Genomic DNA, 24,932 nt, shown 5'->3' with positions numbered 1-24,932 from the left:
CAAGACCTCTCTCTTTTTAGTGTTGTTTCTCAGTGGATACTGTCCATGAAAGGGTCAAACCACCAGAGCCAAGTGGACTCAGAGAGTCTGAGCTGGGGCTCACTCAGGCCTTTTCAAATACACCTCCAATTTCTAACCTATGTCAGTCCCTGCTGCTCTTTCCTGTTGTGGATACTGATTTACCCCCAAACCCCCAATTTAAGGGGGAATTTGCTGCTCAGAGTAGGAAACAAAAGGATAGGAGAGACTTTCATATTTTTGGAAAAAGCCCATGAACTGAAGCAATGGCACTAATTCATCCCATGCTTAAATCAACTGTAGTTTGGTCTCCACTTTGCTTTCACATTTAATGGGCCACATTACTGTGATCCGGTACTGTATAGCTCTTGGCATTGCTAGTATATCAGAAAAACCAGAGTAAGACCTCCAGAATGTTGAATAGATTTACTATGGAGAATGTGTGGGAAAAGAAGACCAGAGATTGCAGGGGATGAATTGTATGGGAGTGAGGGAGAAGTTTGAGACCCATACTGATGAAACCTCAAGTCCAACAAAGCAGCAGATCTGTATTTATATGGTCCAAAGGCTGTACAGGGTAGTATAAAAGACCTGGAGTCAAGAGGCCTGGATTTGAATATTATCTCGGACTTTTACTAGTTGTTGACAATGGGCCAGTCATTTAGCTTTGGTTTTCACGTTTGTAAAATGGAGACGATAATATTTGTACTACCTGCCCCACAGGGTTGTGGTAGGGAAAAAGACCTTTGGAAACCTCAAAATGCTGTAGAAATTTGTTGTTGTTTGTTTGGTATCTGTTTAAGGGAACAGAAATGCCTCCTTGACATTTCTGAAGAAAACCATGGCCTGGGTAGAGCTGTAGACATTGGTAGTGGGCAAAAAAGATCACTACTACCCCTCCATTTCTTTTTTAAAATTAATTTTTTTCAGTTAACCAAAATCTGCTTTCTCTCCCTTATAGCCTCTTATTCCTCCCAATGGGAAAGAAAAGAAAAGAAAAACGAAGTCCTTGTAAATATGTACAGTTAAGTAAAACAAATTTCCCCATTGGCCATTTAAAAAAAATTATCAATTTGCTCTTGGAACTCATCACTTTTCTGTCACAAGAGGTGGATAGCCTGTTTCCTCATGAGCCCTTTGGAATTGTGTTTGGTTGAATGCCCTGATTTGAGTTCTTACATATTTCCAATGTCTACCTTTCATCTTAAGGGAAGTGTTAAAACATAACAAGAGAACAGGAAAATCTTTGGTGTATATTCACCAAACAAAGATTTAATTTTTATTTTTCTCTTTAGACTGGGGAGTGGAGGAAGTGGTAGCATTGAGGGTAGTGATTGCAGTAATTAAAATGTTGGTGGAAAGGCTTGTCCTTTGTTCTTGTTATGTGACTGATTCATTTTTCCTCCCAGTCATACATTTCTCTGATAACATATATGCTATTGAAAAGAGATTCCAAGAAATATTAAATTAAATCTTTTAAAAATTTGATAACTTTTCCATTTTTATTTTTTTATTTTCAAAACTTCTTCATTTGTGAGCTTTCAAAAATTATTAATTTGTTTCCTTTCCAGTGTTTTTAACTTATAAACTTAATTCATTAGTCTTTTTTGCTAATATGAGTGATATGTATATTTCTTCTAAGGGCTGCTTTTTCTGTATTCCATAAATTCTGATAAGTTGTCTTGTTGTTATTATTAATTTCAATAGAAATGAATATTTATTGAACACCTGCAACATTCAAGGCACAGTGAGTGCTAGGTGATACAAGGGAATCAGAAATCAATAAGAAACCGTCTTATCTCTTAAGGAGAATTACAATCTTCTGGAAAGAACAGGACATGTATACAAATGATTCATAAGACAACAATGTATAATCTCATAGATGAGTTATAAAATACAAAAGGAGTTCAGAAGAATGAGAGAGAAAGAAGTATAGCTTAGTTCCTCGTACAGGGTATAGTAGGTATTAAAAATGTTTATTGAAAAAATTCAGTGAACATGGTTTTATGATATGTAATATGTTAAATATTAAATACAGTGTTAGTTTAGCACAGTGACTGGCACATAGAAGACACTTAAAGTTCTTGTTGGCCTGACTTGTTAAGAAAGGACTCTGGAGATCATCACCTCTAATTTGCTAATCAGCAAAATGGACCCCACAGATATTAAATTGTTTGGTCAAGGTCATAGGCCTTGTTAGTGATGAAACCAGGACTAGAATCATCATTTCAGTCAAGTGTTTCTCCCTGTACCACTTTTACCTCTAATAAAATATATTGTACTTATGATCTACAAAGCTCCTTTCACCTCTAATAGTCTAAGATAAGATTGATTCATTCAAAGGAAGCTATGTATGGCCTATCCATCAAACCTGAAAATTATATGTGTCAGATATCATCATAACCATCATCATCATCATCATCATCATCATCATCATCATGGAGTTAAGGCACTGTAATTAAAGAAATCTCTATTCTGCATGCTTAGAGGTAGATGGAATCTCCTGTACAATATATTTAGCTGGCTGTCTGATTTTTTTTAAAGAAGTCTGTTATGAAGAAAGAATTATTATGGGTGGAAAATTTATGAAAACTTGAAAATATATCAATTAATTCATCTCCAACAGTTTGATTTGAATTATTATTTATTTTCCTTTCAAAGAGAATAAAGTTATGCATATTTTAGCAAAAAAATGTTTCAGAGCGCATTCATGCTAGTCATGGTCATTGTCCCTCCAAAAAGTACTTTCACAAATCCTGAGAAGATTTATTTACTCCATTGCTTTACCTTCCTTCTACCTTGACCCACTCAACTTTTAGGCTGCATTTAACTTTTTTGTTCAGAAAACTTGTCTGAGACTTGGATTCACAACCTTATGGATGGGTGCAATCTAGATTTCTTTTCAACTTGCTTGATTTTTGAATTCTGCATAGTCTGTGTTTACTGTGCCAAGTGAGCGCAGTTGTAACCCAGGTTACAATTGGAACTGGTCCAAGATGCTCCCCCGAGCATCTTCTCTTTTCTTAAATTAGAATTGACTGCACGTCCTCTTCCGTCTGTGCTCTTTGCTCACATTAGAGTGATGCAGATAAATACGTTGTCAGAAAATGGCCTTTGCCTCAGAAACTGCAGAAACTCCTGCCTTCCTGCATCTGACGGCTAAACTATCTTCAGCAGTGAATTGTGGATGTTAAGATAGTCTCTGATTCTGCAATTATGATAGAACATCACTCGTTTAAAGCTGAATTAATTTGGAATTCATGGTAACTGTCTCTGGGGCTGAAGTCAGCCTGTGAAAAGGCTTGAGAAGATTATTCCTGTAAGCCAAATTATAACTTGAGGATAAGTTATTTTGGAAGACTTTGGTATCCAATTCAATCCAAAGAGTACCTGCTATTCAACTTCCATGTGGCAGCTAGGTAGTGCAGTGGTTAGAGCAGTGGATGTGGAGTCAGGAAGACCTGAGTTCCAATCCTTTTGGGCACAGTGTTCCTTACACACTTCTAATAATACAACATTTATTTAGCACTTTTCGGTTTGCAAAGCACTTTACATGTATTATCTTATTTAATCCTCACAGCAACCTTGTGGGGGTAGGTCTTATCATTACCCCCACTTTATAGATGAGGAAAATGAGAAAAAAGAGAATGAGCATTTATATAGTGCCTACTATATGGCAGACACTGTCCTAAATGCTTTACAAATGTTTCAGTGAGTCCTCACAAAATCCTACAAGGTAGGAGCTGTTTATTAATATTTTACAATTTGAGGTAAACAGAAATTGTGACTTGCCCAAAGTCACACAGCTGGTAAATGTCTGAGGCTGGATTTGAACTCAGGTCTTCCTGACTCCAGGCCCAGCACTCTATCCACTGTGATGCCACCTAGCTATCTGTGTTCCTTCACATGTATTCTCTCACAACTGTCTCTGATGGGTATATCTCTTTATGTCTCTTACCTATATGTGTCCACTCCTCTGACACTCACTCTGTGAGTATTGGCAAATGAGTGTGTCTCAGGTTTATGGAGAAGCATGTTTATTGATACTTTCCTTACCCTGTGGTTTCATTAAATGACTTTGCTTTGAACTAATCGTTTCTTCTGTTTGACTAGAAACGATAAACATAATGGTGGGGGTGGGAGGGAATAGAGAATACTACTGAGTTGTGGATTTGAGTGGAGGCAGACCAATAAAATATATACCTTAAACCTGGGATGGCCTAGTCTCAGGTAGCCACCGCACAAGTTTGGGGAGGTGGCCATACAAAACTACACACATGCAAAAATTTACAATTCAAGGTCATGTACAATAATAATAACACTTTACATTATATAAATATAGCATAAATTATATAAATATAACACATAAAAGTTTCCATATATATTATCTTACTTGACTCTCACAACAATCATTTGAATTATGCAGGTCAGAGAATGAGCATATCTGTGGCTAAGTTTGCTTAAGGAACTTCTTCAAGTTCACGCAACTAGTGAATGACCCAGACAGGATTAGAACTTGTCTCAGGATGTGTTCTTTCCCATATAATACTGTCTTTTTTCACAAATGCCAAATTAATAATAAAGCCATAGATGTCAATGATAATCCAATCTACAGATGGCACAGAGCTGAGAGGGATTGCTGATACTTTGGAAGACAGACTCAGGATTCAACTTGGCAGATTGGAATAATGGAACATCAAATTTCACAGGGGTAAAATTCTTCATTTAGGTTCATAAATCATTTGCGTAAGTACAGAGTGGGTGACTTTCCAGAATTATGTGATTGATGTTCACCAAAAAAAAAATTGCTAATGAAATGTTAGATTGTATTAATATAAGGAAAGAGTCTAGGAAGTGTGTGGATGTGAGGTTGGGAAGGACTGGATTCAAATCCTAACATGACTTTTGTGAATTTGCTTCACTTGAAGCTTCTCTCCAAAACGTATCTACTAAATCATAGATAGGTGGCGATCTGCATTAATGAAGGTAATTCTCATATTATGAGTTCCTTATATCAATGAAATCATGGATTCTTTGTGTGGTGTGCACATGGTAATAGTTCTATGAGTCTCTGCACTTGTTAGGTCATGTAGGGTTGTAGAATATTGGCCTTGAAGGGGATCTGCGGTAGTACACCTATTTCATTTTACACATGGAACAAATAAACTGTGGCCCAAATGGATATAGCCAGGACTCTAGCTTTTGGTCTCCTGACTCCAGGTCCCATAATCTTTCCATTAAACCATGCCTTTCAATCAATGTCCTTTTTCAGTCTCAGGATATTTTCCAGGGCTTCCTTTTGGAAGAGCTGGCAGCTTCCTTAGATATGTGAAGACTGTTAAAAATTAGGAAATGTATTTGGCTTTTGCACTGTGAGTGAATCAGCCATAAGGACATGCTTCATTATATGTTGAGCTTCTATATTTCTCAAAATACATTCGTGACCATTATTTCATTTGATCCTTCCTAGCCAATCCTGCAGTTTTATAAATGTTGATCCCTATCCTAGCCATCCTTAAGGGTCCAAATTAAGTCGTACCTCTTTCGGTAAGTCATCTTATTTCAGCACCCTCAGGGATTAGGAGAGCATTCTTCCCACTGTAGAGATGGGGAAGCAGTAAGGTTGAATATTTTAAAAGGGATGCAGACAAATTGGAATATATAACTGGTAAAAATGGATTTGTTTTATGCATCATGTGACCAATGAGTTGCTAATGCTGCAAAGGGTTTTGGCTCAACAATTCTAACAGTAGGACAATGGAGAGGGTTGTTTGGTGATATTTCGAACCATTATTGGGTTTGTTCAAGCAAAGGATGAATGTACATTCCCAGTACCAAGAGCAGAGAGCTGCATATAGTGGGTATTGTCTCTCCAGCACTCAGCACAGTGCCTGAAACATAGCAAGTGCTTAATAAATGCTTATGGACTGACTGATGCAATGTTTACGGAATAAAGAAAGAGAGGGAGGGAGGAAAAAAAGAAGGAAGGAAGGAAAGAGGAAAGGAAAAGGGAGAAAGGAAGGGAGGAAGGAAGGAAGGAAGGAAGAAGGAGAAGGTAGGGGAAAAGAGCAGACTATCTGTTTAAGGGGCTGAAGAGGGAATTTCTGGATTTGGTATGGTACTAGACTAGATGCCATATAAAGCTCCCTTATAAGATTTTATAATGCAGCTAAGTAATCCAAACTGAGAACTGCCAGGATTCAGAGGTGGGAAAGATTATTGTGAGTGGGATCATTAGGGAAGAATGTAACTTAAGAGGATATAAGATTAGAATACAGCAGGACCTCAGAAGAAGGGTATGAATGAGGGGGAGGAGAAGAGGCAGGAGGGCAATTTAGATTTGGGAACAGCATGTTTCTCTTCACAAATGGGAGAACATGCCAGCTTTGTGTGGGTACAGTAAGTAGACCTCACTGTTTACAAGGTCTACACCCCCTGCTTCCTCACCCAGCATGATCTCTCTTCTGCCACAGCTCCTTTGCCTTCTCTCCATCCTATACAGGGCTTATTTGAGTCCTTCACTGGATCAACATGTTCCTCTATCTGTGCCCTGGCTTTGAACCAGAAGAAGCATCCTGCATGTTCTAGGACAGCATTTCCTAAACTGGTCCATGGAGCCCTGGTGTTCAAAGGGGTATGAATCAGAGTTCTGATAAAAATTTTAATGCCAGCGATCTTTTCCATGCTAAAATATGAAATAAAAACTTAGGTATATAGCAAAAACACTTAGCACTGTTCATGTGAGCTTTTCTCAGAAAGAAATTAGGTTTGTTTCCTTTATTTTAACTCCAAATTTTGTCTGATTCCTACTTTATCCTAGGATTATTCCATACTCTCAATCTCCCAACATGGACAGCAGTCTGGGCCATGGGAGGATTACTGGATATGGTCTGATACTACTTGTATGAACTTAGGCAAGTTGCTTAACCTCTTTGGGCCTCAGTTTCCTCATCTATAAAACAAGAGATTTGGATTAAATGATTTCCTAATTTCTCTTCCAGCTTGAAATGATAGGATCCTAGTGTTTCTGCCAACTTATGTTAAGCCCTGAAGTGTTACTGTGGCCAAATTAATTTGGGGAATGCTGTCCTACAGATCTTTCTGGCTCTGTTCCTCTGGGCATTTTTCCTCCAGCTTTCCCAGCTCACTCTGGGTACTGCAGTGATGACTCAGGTAGAATTTATGCTCCCGTCAGTAACTCTAACATCTCCCTATTGTCTGCTAGCTTCTATTTCCTTATCCCTGTTAACAGGCCTATGCAGTCAGGGATTTCCTAGATCAATCTGGGCAGGTTTCCCTACGAGAGTACCCAGGCTAGAGTGCATCCTGTGGAGGGTCTTACTCTTGGGCTATAGTAAAATTTCAGCCCAGAGAATGCAAGCCTTTTGGAAACTGGCTTGATTTGTCTCTACAGACCCGGTAGCAGTTGTTTCAACTTACTGCATTATAGGTCTAGCCACTTTTGCCTTGAAATCCTGAAGGACTAAGTGTCTGAGATACCATAAGTTTGTTTGTTGCATATTTCACTTTCTTTCTGTTTTGTTTGTGTCTTTGACTGCTACTGCTGTTTAGTGGTTTCAATCATGTCCAACTCTTTATAACATCGCTTAGGGGTTTGCTTGACAAAGATTCTGGAGTGGTTTTTGCCATTTCTTTCTACAGCTTATAGATAAGGAAACTGAGGCAAAAAGGGTTAAGTGAATTAGCTTATAGGTGTCTAAGGCCAATTTTGAACTCAGGAAGATAAGTTTTCCTGACTCTAAGTCTGGCTCTCTACCCACCGTGCCATCTAGCTGCTGAAGGCAGAGCTGGGATTTAAAGCTAGGTCTTTTTATTCCAAATCTGGTACTATACCATACTGCCTCTCTCTACATCAAGCTGTCTAGCCTTGTTGATGGCCCAAGGTATCTAACTTCTAGGTGACTGTGTTGATGGATATCCAAGTCTCAGGGCTTTAGAGAAGGGTCAATACAGCTACTGTTCTATAAACCTTTGCTTTATCCCTAGCTCTGTGTAGAAGGTGATGATGCATTGGTACCACAGCCGCAGCTGGTTTCTTGAAGGATCCAGGAGCTTTTGGACCCAGTTTTCTTCCTTACATTTTGTTGCTATGTCATTGGAGATCAGCTCATGAGAAAATATAATTTTTAATGGCTTTTTACTGTGAACCCTGATTATAGATATCTCAGAAATAAGCAAGATCATAGGGGAGAAAAAATGCCTTGGCTAATATAGGGAGATCTGAAAGATCCTTAAGAAAAATAACAGCAGACAGAAATGAGAATCTTTTGTGAGATATCTAGGCACAAGAGGAGGAAATGTAGAGAATAGGAAAAGGGTAGAAGGTTGTTGTCAGGCTGACATAAAACTATAAGATCTAACTTTGATATGGAAGTTAAAGACATATGTCCTGAACATGGAAAAAGTAGGACATTGCTAGTGTTTTCCTGAACCTAGCACATTGTTGTTATTGAGAGAATACATGGTATGAATGTCAGGATGTCTCATCTGTTCTCTAGTGTTGCTCTTTCTTGTTGCTGAATTGTTTCGCTTGTGTCCAACTCTCTATGACCCTATTTGGTGTTTTCTTGGCAAAGATACTAGAGTGGTTTGCCATGTCCTTCTTCAGCTCATTTTACAATTGAGGGAACTGAGGCAAACAGGGTTAAGTGACTTGCCCAGGGTCACACAGTGAGTAAGTGTCAGAGGCTGAATTTGAATTCAAGACCTCCTGACTCCAGGCCCAGCACTGTGTCCACTGTGCCTCCTAGTGTTGCTTAGGTAGTAGGTATTTTCCTGTATGAAGGAAATCATTGAGCCTAATTTCTATAAAGGGTGCTCTCATATCATCTATTTAAACTATAATCGACCACAACACTGTCTAGAAGTGATCAGTAATACCTGAGATTACCATCTATCTGAACACAATTCCACAAGAGAAGTGGAGTCTGAGGCCCAGAGGGTATTTAAATTGGGGAACAGTTTCTTCATAATTGAGGCAATCGTAGTAGAGTGGACAGGCAGCCTGCCTCAGGGCTATGAAAACCTGAGTTTATCACTTGCCTCTGACATATATTGGTTAAGTGACTTGTCTGGGGTCACATAGCTGGTATAAGACTATAAACTGCAGAGAAGGTACTGATCCACATTGGTAAAGGGAGTTTTCTCATCTGTGAGTTCTCTGTATCAATGAAAATACAGGACCAGTCCCTATTCCCCTTCTTCAAAAGTACTTGTTCCATAAATTTATGCCTCTGACGTCCTTGGCTTCAGTCATTCTCTCTTATTTCCCCTTTCTCCTTGCTTATGTTATGTATCTCCTGCACAGTTCTCCATTTTGTTATACTCCTCTGCCCATTCATCTATACTCAAAGGTAGGCTACATCTTCTATGACGAGGGGGCTTGTGGAGGACACAGAACCAAACTAAAATGTCCTTTATGTTCTTTCAAAGTGAAATGGGGATTCCCAAGGTAGGAAGGGCCATGTGGGGGATAGGGAATACTACAGTGTGGGGGATGGGGAATACTATAGTCTGGGGGCTGGGGGATCCATTCAGAGAACTTATGCTAGCATCATGTTTCAGTGGAATGAGGTTAGATGTAGAGGCCATCAAACTCTCAGTAGCTTCCTAAAATTACAGAGTTGAACATAATATTCCTCAAGGTCTTTTCCAACTCTTACATGCTAAGATTTTGATTTAAGATCGGTGCTCATAGGCTCATTGAGTAGGAGCAGGAAATTGGGTGTGAATATCTTGATTTTGAATTTGAGGTCGTTTCTCAGATTAGTGGGATAGTCTTTGTACTTATGAGTGAAATTAATCAGTTTGTCTATAAAAAAGCATTTATTAAGCATGTTATTAAGTCCCAGGCACTGTGCTAAGTGCTGGAGATCCCTGTACTCAAGGGGCTTATATTTTAATGCAGAAGATAACCTATACATAAAGTAGAATATACAAGATAAATAAAGAATAGATGGTAGTACCCTGCCCTCTTCTCCTTTAAGGAAAAGTCACAAGCATCTTGAATTGGGGCAGTTTTTGTTTCTTTCATGAGCATGAAATATAACTCCCAGAATTCCTTCTGAATCAGAATTCACACACTAGTTAAAGGCTGAGTCATTTTGTGTGTTTCCTCATGAGATTTCATTCCACTCAGTGATGAGTTATTCTCACTACAAATGCCTCTTCCTAATCTTACCAGTGATAGGTGCCCTTGGAGAGTCTTGGCTCTTTCCCAGGTGTGTACTTTAAATATAATGAGGAATTTTGCAATTTCATCATTGTTTTCAGAAGGGAAGGCAGTGCTTAGCAGTGGCTTCTAATGGTTAATAGCCTGCTTCTCCATCTGCTGAGAGAGGCCTATAAATTCGTGGGAAGACTCCTGGCCAAGAGGTGATTGCTAGTTTGAAACTTGCTTTCTTTCCTGAACCCAGCTGGGCTATGATTTTTTTTTCACCATTTGCTTGGTATTCAATGACTAGAACAGAACAGAAATGAGCCTATGGTATTCACCTGTATGGAAGGTGGTAAATGACAAACCAAGGGGCCTACCTCAAGGGAGGAATGGGCTCCCAACCACCAACTCAACATCCTTTGGAAATGGTTGCCTCCCATCTGGCTGTCTCAGTGACATGTGATAAGTCATGGACATCCTAACTCACGTCAACTTCCAGTTACCTTGGGAATTTCTGCTGGTAGCATCCTTCAAGCTCAGACTACATCAGGGCGTGGTGCAACAATCAGTGTTTCCTTTGACCTGGATGGGAGCTTTTTCCTTAAGCATCCACAGGATGGAGCAGTGAACTGCAGCAAATTTGAGATGAGTTTATTTAATTGTCCATTGTATGATTCAGTAATCACAATCTAGCACTTACGCCTTTGGGACTAATCAATATATTTATCTGTCTATCTAGTCATCTATCTTTTATTTAGTTTTCTTTAAGGCTGAAATGGACATTGGGGGAAGACAATGTGACCTAGCAGAGAAGGGACTCAACTTACTAAGGTTTTCATAGTAATTCTGCTACCAGTGAGCCAGATGATTGTTTAAAAAATCTACACTGAGATTATCCATGTTGGCAAATGGGGTTGATCCTTACCCCATCTATTGCCTCTAACAGACATTGTAAAACTGACATCTCAAAGAGGTTGATGCCCTTCCCTGCCCCTCCCCCACCGGCCCCCACTGCAGAGAGACCATAGGAGAAGCTCCAGGCATCCCTTGGTGAAACAGATGTAGGATAGCTCTACATTAGTTTGGAATGATTGTAGAAGGTTGCATGTGGCTCATGTCATCCCTGACCAAAAGCATTCCCAGAAGGCTAGGTGAGTTCTGAGATAGTTCAAACAGTCTTTGTTTTATCTGATCCATTTTTTACAGTGAAGAAGTCTTAAACCCTTGAGGAAATCCCAAAAGTCCTTTACAGGGGCAATACTTTGAACAGGGCACGGCTATCTTGTTGGCTAGATTTCCTGAGGTTATGTCAGCTTCTGTCTGAAACAAAGCCCCAGCTTGTAAAATACTGATATTCTTCCAGTGATGGTTTAGGGTTCTGATTGTAGGAGAAATGCTATAATCTATGAAGAACCAAAATTGTGGGCCACCCAAAGGGCAATAGAGGGGATATATGGTAGAATATCTACTATATTGGATACATTACCCAAAGGGCAATAGAGAGACATATAATAGAATATATATCACATGGGATATACTACCCAAAGGGCAGTAGACAGATATGTAGAAAAATATCTGCTATGTGGAAATCATCGCAGCCCACTATTAGAGGTAAATGGCACGAAATTCACGGCCTAAGCGATGTAAAATGTACCGAAACAAGAAGAGGGGTGTAGTGGTTCTGTAGACAAGAGTGAGGGATAGTAACAGTAGCAACAGCAGCAGTAACAATAATGATGGCATTTATAGAGCACTTTAAATACTTTGTATCCACCTCTTAGAAAGAATTTTGCATGTTATTTCATTTGATCCTCCCCCTGGGAGGTAGGTGATATTATTATATCCATCTTATCCTCTTGTGATAAAAAGATGTCATGGTAGCTGTGGATAGATGTAGTTCAAATCTGGCGTCAGCCACTTGCTAGCTGTGTGACTCTGGGCAAGTCACTTAACCTTGGTCTGCTTCAGTTTCCTTGACGTAGAATGGGAATGATGATGATAGCTCTTACCTCCCAGATTGTTGTGAGGATCCAATGAAATAATATTTGTAAAGCTCTTAGCATAGTGCCTGGTACATAGTAGGAACTTAATAAATGCTTATTCTTTGTTCTTCCTCCCCACCCTCGGCATCACTGGTCATAGGATATGGAAGGTCATTTAGACCAACTCATACCTGAAAAGGAACTTCTCTACCTCCACCTCCCTGATGAATAGTTATCCAGCATCCACTTGAATACCTGCAGTAAATATTAGGAGAAACATGTACAATCTGGGTCACAAGTCCATTTGCATAAAGCGCTCCTCGTTGGTGGAGATTGATTATTTGATGCTGCATGCCTGTGTTACCCATTGAAACACTTGTAAAAATGGGCAAAGTAAAATACACAGAACCAGGAGAAAAATTGTGGGACGACAACAATAGTATTATAAATAATTGGAAATCAATGAATGAAAAATAGGCCTTTAACCACAAAGAAAGGTGACTTCAAAAAACTGATGATAAACATGCCTCCCACATCTTGACAGACAGGTAATGAACTATTGTTACAGAATGAGATGTGCATTCTCAGACATGGCCAATGTGTTGATTTGTCTTGCATAAATACACATTTATTATTATTATAACATTATTGTTATTTGACTGAGGTTTATCTTCTTAGGGGAGAAAAGTCATATTACACAAAAAAGTATCAATACATTTTTAAATGCACAGAATAAAATTTTTAAAAAGATTTGAAGAGGAAACAAATAGAACAATTTTGTTACTGCCCTATTAAATTACATATGTATATAGATATGTAAACACGTGTATTCCTCTTTAAAAGCCAACAAACTTGACACAGAAATTCCCACTTTCTTATGTAAGTCTTTTTCTTGTTCATTGTATATTGAAATGTTTCTGTTTGTTGATGATTAAAAAGAAAATCTAATTAAAAAAAAGACCTCTGTCAATAGGGACTCCATAACCTTCTGATGTAGACCAGTTTGCATTTGGAAAACTGTAATTGTTAGGAATATTTTCCTTAGACTGAGCCAAACTCTACTTCTTTTGATTTTCCATTCATTATTCCTAGTTATCTTCTATAGGTCCAAGCAAAATAAATTTTATTCGATTTGCACATTATAGTCCTTAAAATGCTTGAAGATATTCTCACCCCTAAGTCTGAGTTGAACTTCTCAAATTCCTTCAATTAATCCTTACGTATCATGGTTTTGATTTCTTCTCCATTCTGATTATCTTCCCTTGATACGTTTCAGTTTCTTAATATCCTTCCTAAAATATGACACTAAGAATTGAACATAATACCTCTGCTAGGATCTGGCTGGGGTGTATAACCATGTCCTTCCCTCATTATGGACACATTACTTCTGTTGGTGCAAAGTAAGATTGTTATCTCTTTGGAATACCATGTCGAATTGTCAACTTGCAGAGAGCATGAAGTCAATCAGAACCTCCAGAGCGTTTTTTTTTCACATAAATTAGATATGTTTCCCCTATTTTTTTATTTATGCAGTAGATTTTTTTTAACCCAAGTGGACGACTTTATGTTTTTCCCTATCAAATCTCATCTTATTGGTTTTGGCTATTGTTCTAGGCTGTTGAAATCTTTTTGGGTCTTGGCTCTGTTAACACAATGGCTTAACTTTCATTCCTAGCTGTGTGTCATCTGCAAATTTGAAAAGCATACTATCTATAACTTCTCCTCAGTTGTTGTTAAAAAATGTTGATGAGAGCAGGATCAAGGACAGAGGTCTCTTATGAGTGGATAGCAACTCCCAGGTTGTTATCGATCCATTATTGTGAAATTACATTGTTTGGGGCAGTTTTGTAGGGATATCAGTACTGTGTGTACAAGTTGACACAGAGTTTGCTGGTTGTGTTGATGTTCTTCTAATCAGTTTTCATATATGTGTGTGTATGTGTGTATCCGTGTATGTTGTCCAGTTGTTTCAGTCATGTCCAACTTGCTATGCAGATAATTTTGTTTAGTCCTTTCAGTCATATCTGACTCTTTGTGGCCCCATTTTGCGTTTTCTTGGCAAAGATACTGGGGTGGTTTGCTATTTCTTCCTTCGGCTCACTTTACAGGAGAGGAACTGAGGCAAATAGAGTGAAGTGACTTGTCCACGGTCACACAGCTAGTAGTGTTTGAGGTGGGATTTGAACTTATGAGGATAAGTCTTCCTGATTGCAAGCCTGTGCCATCTAGCTGATACATACACACACACACACAATATAACATTTATACATGTATGTGTCTTTCTATCCTCAGTCAGTCAACAAGCATTTATTAGGTGCCTACCATTTGTCAGACATTGTGCTAAGTTCTGGAGATGCCAAGAAAATCAGAAGACAGTCCGTGCTTTCAAGGACCTCATAATCTAATGAGGGAGACAGCATGAAAATAATTACATACAAACGATATATACAAGACACATTAGAAACAATTAACAGAGGGAATGGGCCAGCATTAAAGGGGATCAGAAAAGGCTTCTTGTAGAAGGTGAGACTTTGGCTTGGACAGGGAACCTGTCCAGTTTTTTTTTCAACACATGTAGAACCTCATAACAGTAATTTGTATGCAGTGAATGTTCAACAAAATTAGCTAAGCATTGATTTTTATTTAGTACAATGATTCTGACACATGCCTGAAGTCTATCTGAATTTTCTTCTCATTCTCCCTAATTATTTAAAATGCATTAGTAAATATTTCTGCTTCCATAATTGTTAGGAATATTCTTCTTGCATTGAAACAATATATGTCTCTTTTGAATGTCCATCTATCCCTCCTAGATATTCATTGCAGGTCTAAATAAAACAAGACAAATACATTTTCTACATTGGCTCTGGGTATCCTTGCTTTCAATCACAGTTTTCCTCTTACATATTGCATCTTGTACCAGCTGCTTCTTCAATATCTTCAAAACCCACATGAGAAATTTAAAATTGCTAAAAACTTAAACGTTGGCAGCTTTCATATAAAAAAATCAGTTGTCCACTTTGAAATATATCATCTATAAACTCTTTCCCCTAAATGGTGAATAGCATTGTAAATATAATAATAGCTAGCATTTACATAGTGTTCTAAAGTGTACGAAAGGCCTTCACAAATATTATCTCAGTTTATCTTCACAACAACTGAGGGAGATAGGTGCAATTATTTTCCCCATTTGAAGATATGGAAACTGAGTCAAACAGAAGCTAAGTGACTTGTCCCTAAACATATAGCTCAGATTCTTACTAGTATCTGAGGATAGATTTGAACTCAAGTCTTCCTGACTCCAGGATCAGTGCTGAATCTACTGTGCCACCTAGCTGCCTATTGTGAGATAACTTCTCATCTAGGATGTGAACGTAATTGAAATTAATGTTTAAAAAAAAAAGGCAGTGAGTTTTTTTTCTTACAATGGAGAAATTTTATTCTCAGTATTTAAAAAGAGCCAAATGTAAATGATCCTTAATCTATAAATACTCAGACAAAACAGGATAGTAATGTGTACAGAGATACGTCTTGTCAATTATGTAAACATTTACATTACATATTGTATAGGAAATTGGCTCTGGATCAGAGGAACTGGGGGCAAAGGTTTTGAAAAGATAAGGAAGTAGGATAGCATTAGAAGAAAGAACAATGGTCTGCAGGTTGGGAGATGTTAGCTTTAGTCAGGCTCTGACATTGACTCTGTGTGTGACCATGTATATTTGTAGGACTGTAGGTCAGTTTTTCCATATGCTAAACAGAAACAATCATGTCTATTTCCATCAGCTCTCAAGGATATTGAGAAGAAAATTAAGAAGTACCCAGGAGAGAAGGAAGGTATTTTTTAATGGGAAAAAGGGTTAGGAATAGAAACTTGCCTGACAATTATAATGAGTTTTAACTTAAATATAACATTTGTGATATAATTATAAAATAATGTGACTGTTCATTTTAAACAAATATAGCACAACTTGGGAAGCCAAATGCACACTATTCTCCTTAAAATAAAAAGTAGTACCCTGGATGGTCTATGCCCCTCGTTCAATTAATTAGTCCTGCCATTTGTCAACACAAATGAGAATTCTTCTCTTGGAATTGTCTTCAAAATCTGACTATGTTTTAAGTGGTAGCAAATCTTCATTTTTTTCAGGAAGAATTTGCTTTTTGGAGCCAAGTCAGTGCATAGGATGAATGATCAAACTAAGAGTATTTTGGGACCAAAACAAGATATGTCTATAAAACAATGAGACCCTTTCAGCATATGTGTCGTTGGGAAACAGTCTTTGAAGGTAATTCCAGGAGTGATGTTTCAAAACTCTTTTGGTCACATCAGTGGACTGAGTACATAGTTTCTCAGGATTCAGAGCTGGTAAGGGATTTTAGAGATCACTGAGTTTAACCCCTTCATTTACAGGTAAGGAATCAGACCCAGTGCAAGGTGATGTGTCTTGCCCAATGTTGCACATGCAGAAAGTAGCTAAGCTGAGATTCCATCCCAGGTCTTCTAAGTCCAAGTCCGTTATTCTTTCTGATACACCATGCTGCCTTCCAGACTATTTTGAAGAATTACACACATTTGTATGTGAAAGTTCTACTATGCTTACAAATCTGTCTCTTTCCTCTAAACTCCCACCTTGTGTTAAGCATACAAGATGCAATAAGCATTTCCACAGACTATCTCTGTGTGGATATAAAACTCATTTAAAATCTCATTTATGGTCTAGAAAGATGACTATGCCAGTTGCCTCTCAGTGGGTAGAGCTTCTAGGAAATTGAGGATAATGAAGGGACTGAGTAATTTTATAGTGATCAGCAGGAGGCCTGTATTTTTGGTCAAATTATACCACCACAATGGGCTCTTAAACCTGTAATCGGTCCAAATATCCCCAACATGCCATAAATTTAATCACTGAAGCCCCTGTGTCTCCTAAATCAATGTTTCTAACTTTTTATAGTAACCACTTAATGCAAAATCCATTGCTCCATAAAACTTAATTATGAAATTTTTACCTCTGTTTAATTAGTTAATTGAATCATAAAGTTCTATTTCAAATCCACACTTCTGAATGAGTGAGCGACAAACAGTGGCCAAACAATAATTTTCCAGCACAGCTTGGTCCTTATTATTATAGAAAGGTACTGATGAGGTGTTCATTCTTTGCATTTGGTCAAACTTCTGCAAATCCATTACAGAGAAAACTTGAGTTTTGCTAATTAAATCTATCACTGCTCCAGATTTGTTGGATATCGAGTATGATTTCTCTCAGCAGAAGCATTTTTGTTTATTTTTGGCTCATTGCACATTCAGGAAAGCATTGGGATATATCAAGAGCCAATGTGTTCCTTACTCCCAAGAGCTTCCAACAGAGCTAATCAATACCTACAAGGGAGCTACTGTCAGTCAGGCAGTAAGTTAGTGAGCATTTAGCAAACATTTACTATTGTTCCAGGAACTGCGAATTTGTGAACTATAAGGTCTAGTAAAAGGGTTCCATATATAAAAGGATTCCATATCCCTTTTTTAAATTAGCTCAGTGTCTTTCAGTGATGAATGTCATAGCATCATGAAGATGCTAGGGGATGAAAGGAAACCTAGAGCTCGTCTAGTCTGGGGTTCTTAATCTTTTTTATGTCATGGACTACCTTTGGGAGTATGGTGAAACCTCTGGACCTCTTCTCACTGCATTTTGGGTTTCTTTGGCAAAGATACTGGAGTGGTTTGCCATTTCCTTCTGCAGCCCATTTTACAGATGAGGAAATGGAGGCAAACAGGGTTAAGTGACTTGCCTAGGGTCACATAGTTAGTAAGGGTCTGAGGCCAGATTTGAACTCAGGTCTTGGAATGGCTGAATAAGTAGTGGTATATGAATGTAATGGAATACTATTGTGCTATAAGAAATGATGAGCAGGCAGACTTCAGAAAACCCTGGAAAGACATTTACGAATTGATGCTAAGTGAACTGAGCAGAACCAGGAGAACATTATACACAATAACAGCCACAGTTTGTGAGGACTGATTTTGATAGACTTAGCCCTTCTCAGCAATGCAAGGACCTAAAACTTTTCCAAAGGACTCATGATGGAAAATGCCATCCATATCCAGGAAAGAGCTATGGAGTCAGAATGCAGAGCGAAGCAAGAAGACTATTTTCTTTTTTGCTTTGTTTTCTTTCTCATGGTTTCTCTCATTTGTTATGATTGTTCTATGCAACATGACTAATGTGAAAATGTATTTAATAGGAATGTATGTGTAGAGCCCATATCAGATTGCATGCTGTCTTGGGAAGGAACGGGGGAGGGAGAGGGAGAAAATTTAAAACTTATGGAAGTGAATGTTGAAAACTGAAAATAAATAAATTAAATTTTAAAAAATGGAAAAAAAGGAATTCAGGCCTTCCTGACTTCAGACCATTGCTCTGTCCACTGTGTGACCTAGCTGCCTCTAGTCCAATCTAGTCCAATTCTCCCCCTACCCCTCTCCCCCAAAGCATAAACATTTTTCAGAAGATCAAGCTGTCATAACATTGATGAAAGCATAATCTAGGAATCATAGAACCATAGAATTAAAGCTGATAGGGACCTTAGAGATCATCCATTCCATCCAATCACATTGCAGTGGATAGAACACCCAACCTGGAGTTCAGAAGCTCTGAGTTCAAATGTGAACTCAGACACTTATTAACGTATGACCCTCAGTCAATACCTTAGCCTCTATTTGCTTCAGTTTTTTCATCAGTAAAATGAAGATAATAATAGCTTCTACCTCTCAGGGTTATTAAGAGCATCAAATAAGATTATAATTGTAAAGTGCTTGGTACGGTGCCTGGCACATAGTAAGTGCTATATAACATTTATGTATTATTATTGTTATTTACAGTTGAGAAAATTGAGGCTCAAAGAGGTTAGAACCTGCCTAAGGTCATACAGGTAGTAAGTAGTAAAACTGGGATTTGAACCCAAGGTTTCTGATTCCATTCCAAGCTCTTTCTATGATACTATGTGGTCTCCATCTACTGAATAGCTTGATATGCCAGGCCAACTTGCCATTTGACTGCTAGCTTACAGTGTCTCTCTTTTATGTGTTTGACCTTAGGTATGTGGTCCTTCTAACCCCTTATCTAGCCCCTTACTAGTAAGTTGTCACTACAATAGCAAACACTCTGGGAAATCTTTGTGTGTCCAATAATAGCCGCTTGACTTTAGACAGAAAGGGTAATATAAGGACAAGGTATTCAAAGTTAGTCAGTCATGAGCACACAGAGTAGATAAGGAGTCCAGTAGCTGGCCTGTTTATTCCCAGCACGTTCTCTGTTAGAAGGCAGAAATGGCAGCTTCATGCACCAATCACTTATTCAAGCTCCTACTATGTGCTAGGCACCACATTTCCAGCATGTAGAGGGTAGAGACATTTACCACGAATCACTTTCTTTTTTAATCTCCGGGGATAACTAGTTACTCATCTCCTACGAGGAGCAGTGAGACTTATTCCCAGAGTGGTGTGATTTGGCCCAAATGCTGCTGCAGTATCATCCTTCAGGTTAAACAAGGTCCAAGAATCCGAGGGCTCTGAGTTTCAAACCATTTGGTTGCTTATCTATAATTGCTTATTGGATTTAGGGTATTAGAAGGACAAGGATTTGGCACTAGTTTTCTACTCTACCTCCTAATTCCAGTGCCTTCTTTCTTATTCAATGCATCCAGATGTTAGACTTTGGGACATTTGGATTTTTGAGGGCAATGAATTTAGTCCATTAATAAAAATATTTGTTCTGTGAAGTTTGGATTCAGTCAAAGGGCTGCCCTTGAGGACCTAGAGGGCCACATGTGGCCTCGAGGCCACAGATTCCCCCCTCCCTCCAGTAGGATGTATGGTCTTCAGCCTTAGTTTCTCCTTTCATGTCAAAACATTGTCCTTTTTGTTATGCCAAGATAACCAGTTGGTAATATTGGGTTTTTTTGTTTAGACTAGTGAGGCAGATAGGCCAGAGTCCTCAGGTCCCTATTCCCAAATCTGAGAGAAAATGTGAAGGTCTTTTATTCCCCAAGGAAAACCCTACCAGCTGAGAGTTATGTGGTATCTTCCAGGAAAAGAACTCTCAGTAAGTCACAGTCTAGGAGTCTGTATTTATTTCCCTCTTAAGGATAGGAATAGCCACTACCTCATAATAAGAATATGATTCCCTCAAAGAATGAATACCCCTTCAATAAGTCATAGTGGGGGGCAGAACTACTGTATTGTTAGTTAGGGTGGGACTTTTTTTTTTACCTGTTTCTCTTTCAGAATGCTAAAATAATCAAATGCCTTTGATTAAGTCTGGCTTGCTGCTAAGCCCCAGGCCCACACCCTTTTGCTGATTAGGTGTGAAGCTTTCAGGGCCCTAAGGAGGGTATATAAACTCAGAGATTAGCATTTTGTTTTGGGCTCTCACTCACTGGAAGAGTGTCCTGTGATTTGACTAGACAAGACTCTGGGCAGCCCTTGTTAAGAGCCCCCCAGCTTGAATGTTGGTGCTTCCCTGGTAACTATGTACTGAGATGTTGGACTGAAAGCTAGAAGCCTGTCCACTGATTTGTGTTATTTTGTTCTGTTTATGTAATTTCAGGTCGTAATTTCTGTTTGTGTTTTCTCTAAAGTTCAGGGTGCTGGCTTTTCCCCCTGAACTAAGTGAATGATATACGTATGTTTGATTAAAGTGAGATTGTTAACCCCTTAAACTTGCTTTCCTTAGAAAAGCAGATCAAAGAACCTGTGTTAGCAGCCCTCCTGTATGCTGGTGTTGTTGGTCTTACACAGCCATAGTAGCTGCCAGCAACTTTGTTGTTACAACTATAGAGCAGTAGAGTCAGAAAGCTCTAATCCTAAGGCATGCTTCCTCTCTGTCCAACCCCTGCCTCACAATGGTGGAAGCAGTCTTGGACTAGGGCATATTTTTTCCTCCTTCAGCAGCACCTCTTGGTGTCTTGGGGTGCATAGCCTCTCCTAGTGGCCACACAGTTGGTGAGCCTTCATACCTCCCTCCTACCAAGCTAGAAAAATTCTTAGTATGGGGCAGCTAGGTGGCACAGTGGATAGAGTACCAGCCCTGGCATCAGAAGGACCTGAGTTCAAATCTGAACTTGGACTTATACTAGCTGTGTGAGCCTGGGCAAGTCACTTAACCCTAAATTGCCTCCTCATAACAACAAAAATTCTCAATTGCAGCTTAAGTGGATGCAGTTAACATATGCCTTTTTGTAAGCTATCATTTCCCCCCTAATTTCCCCACAAAAGTTTTCTCACTAAGTGTTATAGAATAAGGAGTACATGGCTTTGAGGTCACAGAAAGAAGCTTGTTGCTATGGCTTATGCCCCCCATCCTCTTCCTTTCTACAGACACTTGCCTTTCCACGTGGACAGTTGCTATGTTTCAATGCCAACAAGAATCCCCTGAGATGTGGACCAGTCAAAGGAAGAGAGTTTATTGCTGCAGACCTTATATCTCCTGCGAGAAGGAATGAGCCCTAAATATAATTCAGATTTGCTTTTTGATCTAGAGTGAGCTCTTTGAGGACAATGACCATTCCCCTTTTATTTTTATGTCATCAGCACCTAGCATAGTGCCTGGCATTTAGTAGGTACTTAATAAATGCTTATTGATTATTAGATTTAACTACTATAACGTAATTGATTTGAACATCTTATTCTTCAAATAATTAATGCCTAGAAAATGAGATTATAAATAGCAACTTTAAAAATGATTTTACATATATCTATACCTATTTGTGTCTAATGTCAGCCATCTTTAAGGGTGGGAGGGGAGAGAAGAAAAAAAGGAAAAACAAATTTACATGATAACTTTATTATATATTTAAAAGGAATAGCAAGTTGTGCACAATAGATTTGCAATTTAATGGGCAATCATCTTTTTATTATATTATGTTATAGATTTGCTTGTTTTATTCCATAAATTAAAAATAAATAAAATTTGTTTTAAATAGCATATACAAGGCAAAAAATCATGTGCCAGTTAACTATTGATTCTCTCAGGACTTTCTACCTAGTTTACTCTCCCCCCTAGACATCTTAGCTAAACATATGTGTATTAATATTTTATATAACCTTAACTTCTTCTAGGTTAGCATACCATTCGTCCTAGTTATTGCTTTTCTATTCCATCTCCTGACTTCTCCATCCCACTCTCCCTACCCTACTCCAACAGAATTGTCTTCAGAACTTCCTCTTCTCATATATCTATAATCCATGTAAGGCCAGTTGCATGATTTTTCACCAGTAGCTCATTAGCTGAGCCTCCATTCCCATACCAATGATCCCACCCTCCTCTGTAGTATTTCCCAAACTGGAACTTGGACACACTCCAACCCAGAGAAGTAAGTTGACTTTGTTTTCCTTTCCTACACCGAGGAGAAATCACATTATCCTATTGCAGACCACAACAGGAAAGAGCTCCCAGATGTCTGAGTATTCTCAGGCTTGCTTGGCTGTCCATTTAGCCAACTTTTCTTTCTAGTCTCATCCCTTACTACCTCTTTACATGAACGTGACACCCCGTTCTAATGGAACTCCTTGCCCTTTCCAAAATGTGTCTTTGGCTTATGCCATCTCTTCTATTCGAGATGTCCTTCGTCATCTCCACCTGACCAAATTCTATACATCTATCTATGAATGTTGAGATCAAATGCCAACTCCGCCTTTCCTGATATCTCTAGTCAAAAGTAATCTCTCTTATTCTGTCCTCTTACATCCTTTATATGACACTGCATTCTGCCTTGTATTTCAGTAAATGTTTATCTGTTTCTTTAGTTTTTAAGCTCTTTTGAGAACAAGGCTTCCCATATATTAGACCTCTTTCTATTTTCTCCCCATAGCCCAGACCTATTGTGTTGCTTTATACATAGAAGGTTCTCAGCAGACATTTGTAGAATGGGTGATTAAGAACTATTCATTTCTAGTGGAGTAGGCCTGGGGGAAGGAAGCAGGTCAAGTTGAGCAGGGAGAAGTGATAAGGAAATTTCATATTTTTTTTTTGATCTGAAATGTCAATTTCTCAAATGTCAAACATATCCGCATCTAAATGTGTTTTGAAAACTATGTTATTTAATTTTTGATCACCCATGCATGCCTTTGGAAGGATAGCAGAGGATCAGGGGACAGAATTATTGAATAATAGAGTTAGCAGCTCCCCCCTTTTGATCATTTCTCATTATCACCTATCTGCTCACATTTGTACCTGTTCTCCTTGATGGAATTCCTTTTCTGATATGTTAACGAGCAGAAATGTGTTAGAGTGCTCCTCTTCACTGGTAACACAGAATAATTTTAATGGGGGTGGGGTGCAGAGAGAAGACTGGGGCTGAAGTAATGGACTGACTATGCAGAATGAGACATATTTTGGGTCATGGCCAACATGGGAATTTGTTTTGCTTGACTATGAAGACCTATTTCAAGGGTTTTCTTCCTCTTTTTTTCTTTCATGATGGGGGTGGGTTGGGGATAAGGAGGTAAGAGGGAAAGAATGCTTGTTAACTGAAAAAAAATTTTAAAAGAGAAGGAAATAGTGGGATGAGTCAGGCTTTAGCAAAATTTGTGGTTGGCCCACTCCATCTCTCATTTTGGACTGGCACCTAGTATCTTCACAGTCCTCTTCCCAGCCCCTCCCCCATGCCCACATATCCCACTAAACCTATGCTTGCTGAATTGCTTTATGTCCTGGACCTTACCTGATTCCTTTCACTTAACAGAAGTTATCTGTTTTATGTACCATTTTCTCTTATGTATCCTCAGTCCTCACCAGGCACACTTTGAAGAAGACAAGTGGTCTCAGGAGATATTTATCAGATATGATGCTACCTCTGAGTTTGAACTTGACTCAGGCTGGTCTCCTGAGAATTTAGGTCTGAAATTGGAATGAAATTTGACTTTTCTAATCCATCTAACAACAAAAGAAGTTTTATTTAGCCGTAGCAAGGGTAAAGGGTCTTACCCTTTCAGAGCAGCAAAGGGATGCTCTAGAATAAAGTACTGAATCAGATGAACATAGCTTCCTAGTATTGTTCATGTTTCTGGTGTACTATCAGAGTCCTTAGGGCCTATTACATGGACTATTTATACCCTACCTGTGGTAGACCTTTCCAAGCTCATATTAGTCTGCTCAGCCACAGTCAGACACACTGTACCCTGACCCCAATATGGTGATTCCATATTGGTCCTCTTTGAGAATGAAGGACAACAACCAAATCAGATGTTTTGTATCCAGATGACCAGGAAGCTGTCAATGAATGGTCAAAACCTTAGTTCCCTGATGCATTCAAATCTCAAGGACAATATCAACATTTTTTTAAGGAGAAACTACCCTGATTCGCATGGGGTGGGGGTATATTTAGAATATTGCTCCCACTGCAAGAAGTACAGGTTCAACAGAGAGTAGCTCACTTTGGTTCATGCTAACCTTGAAGAAGGTGCTGTGTACAAATTATGCATCAGGGGTTCAATGTTGCCATAGGCCCACAAGACACTATTAAGAAAGCACTACAGCTCACATTCCTCCGGCTGCCACTCCAGAATAGTTGGTACATTAGAAGGAAACTCAAACAGGAAGAAAAATAACCAGGCAGCTCAGACCACCCCAGCTGCATTTCCTCACCACAATGAGTCCTGCCTGACTTTCCATCTCTCTTCAAACCTAGTTCTCATCCTCATGTAGTAGGGTTCGAATGAGAGCAAGAGACCCAACAGGCTACAGGCGGAATTGTGACGG

This window comes from Trichosurus vulpecula, chromosome 4 (genome assembly GCF_011100635.1).
Source record: "Trichosurus vulpecula isolate mTriVul1 chromosome 4, mTriVul1.pri, whole genome shotgun sequence".
Classification (NCBI taxonomy): domain Eukaryota; kingdom Metazoa; phylum Chordata; class Mammalia; order Diprotodontia; family Phalangeridae; genus Trichosurus; species Trichosurus vulpecula.
This window is presented reverse-complemented; position numbering follows the sequence as displayed.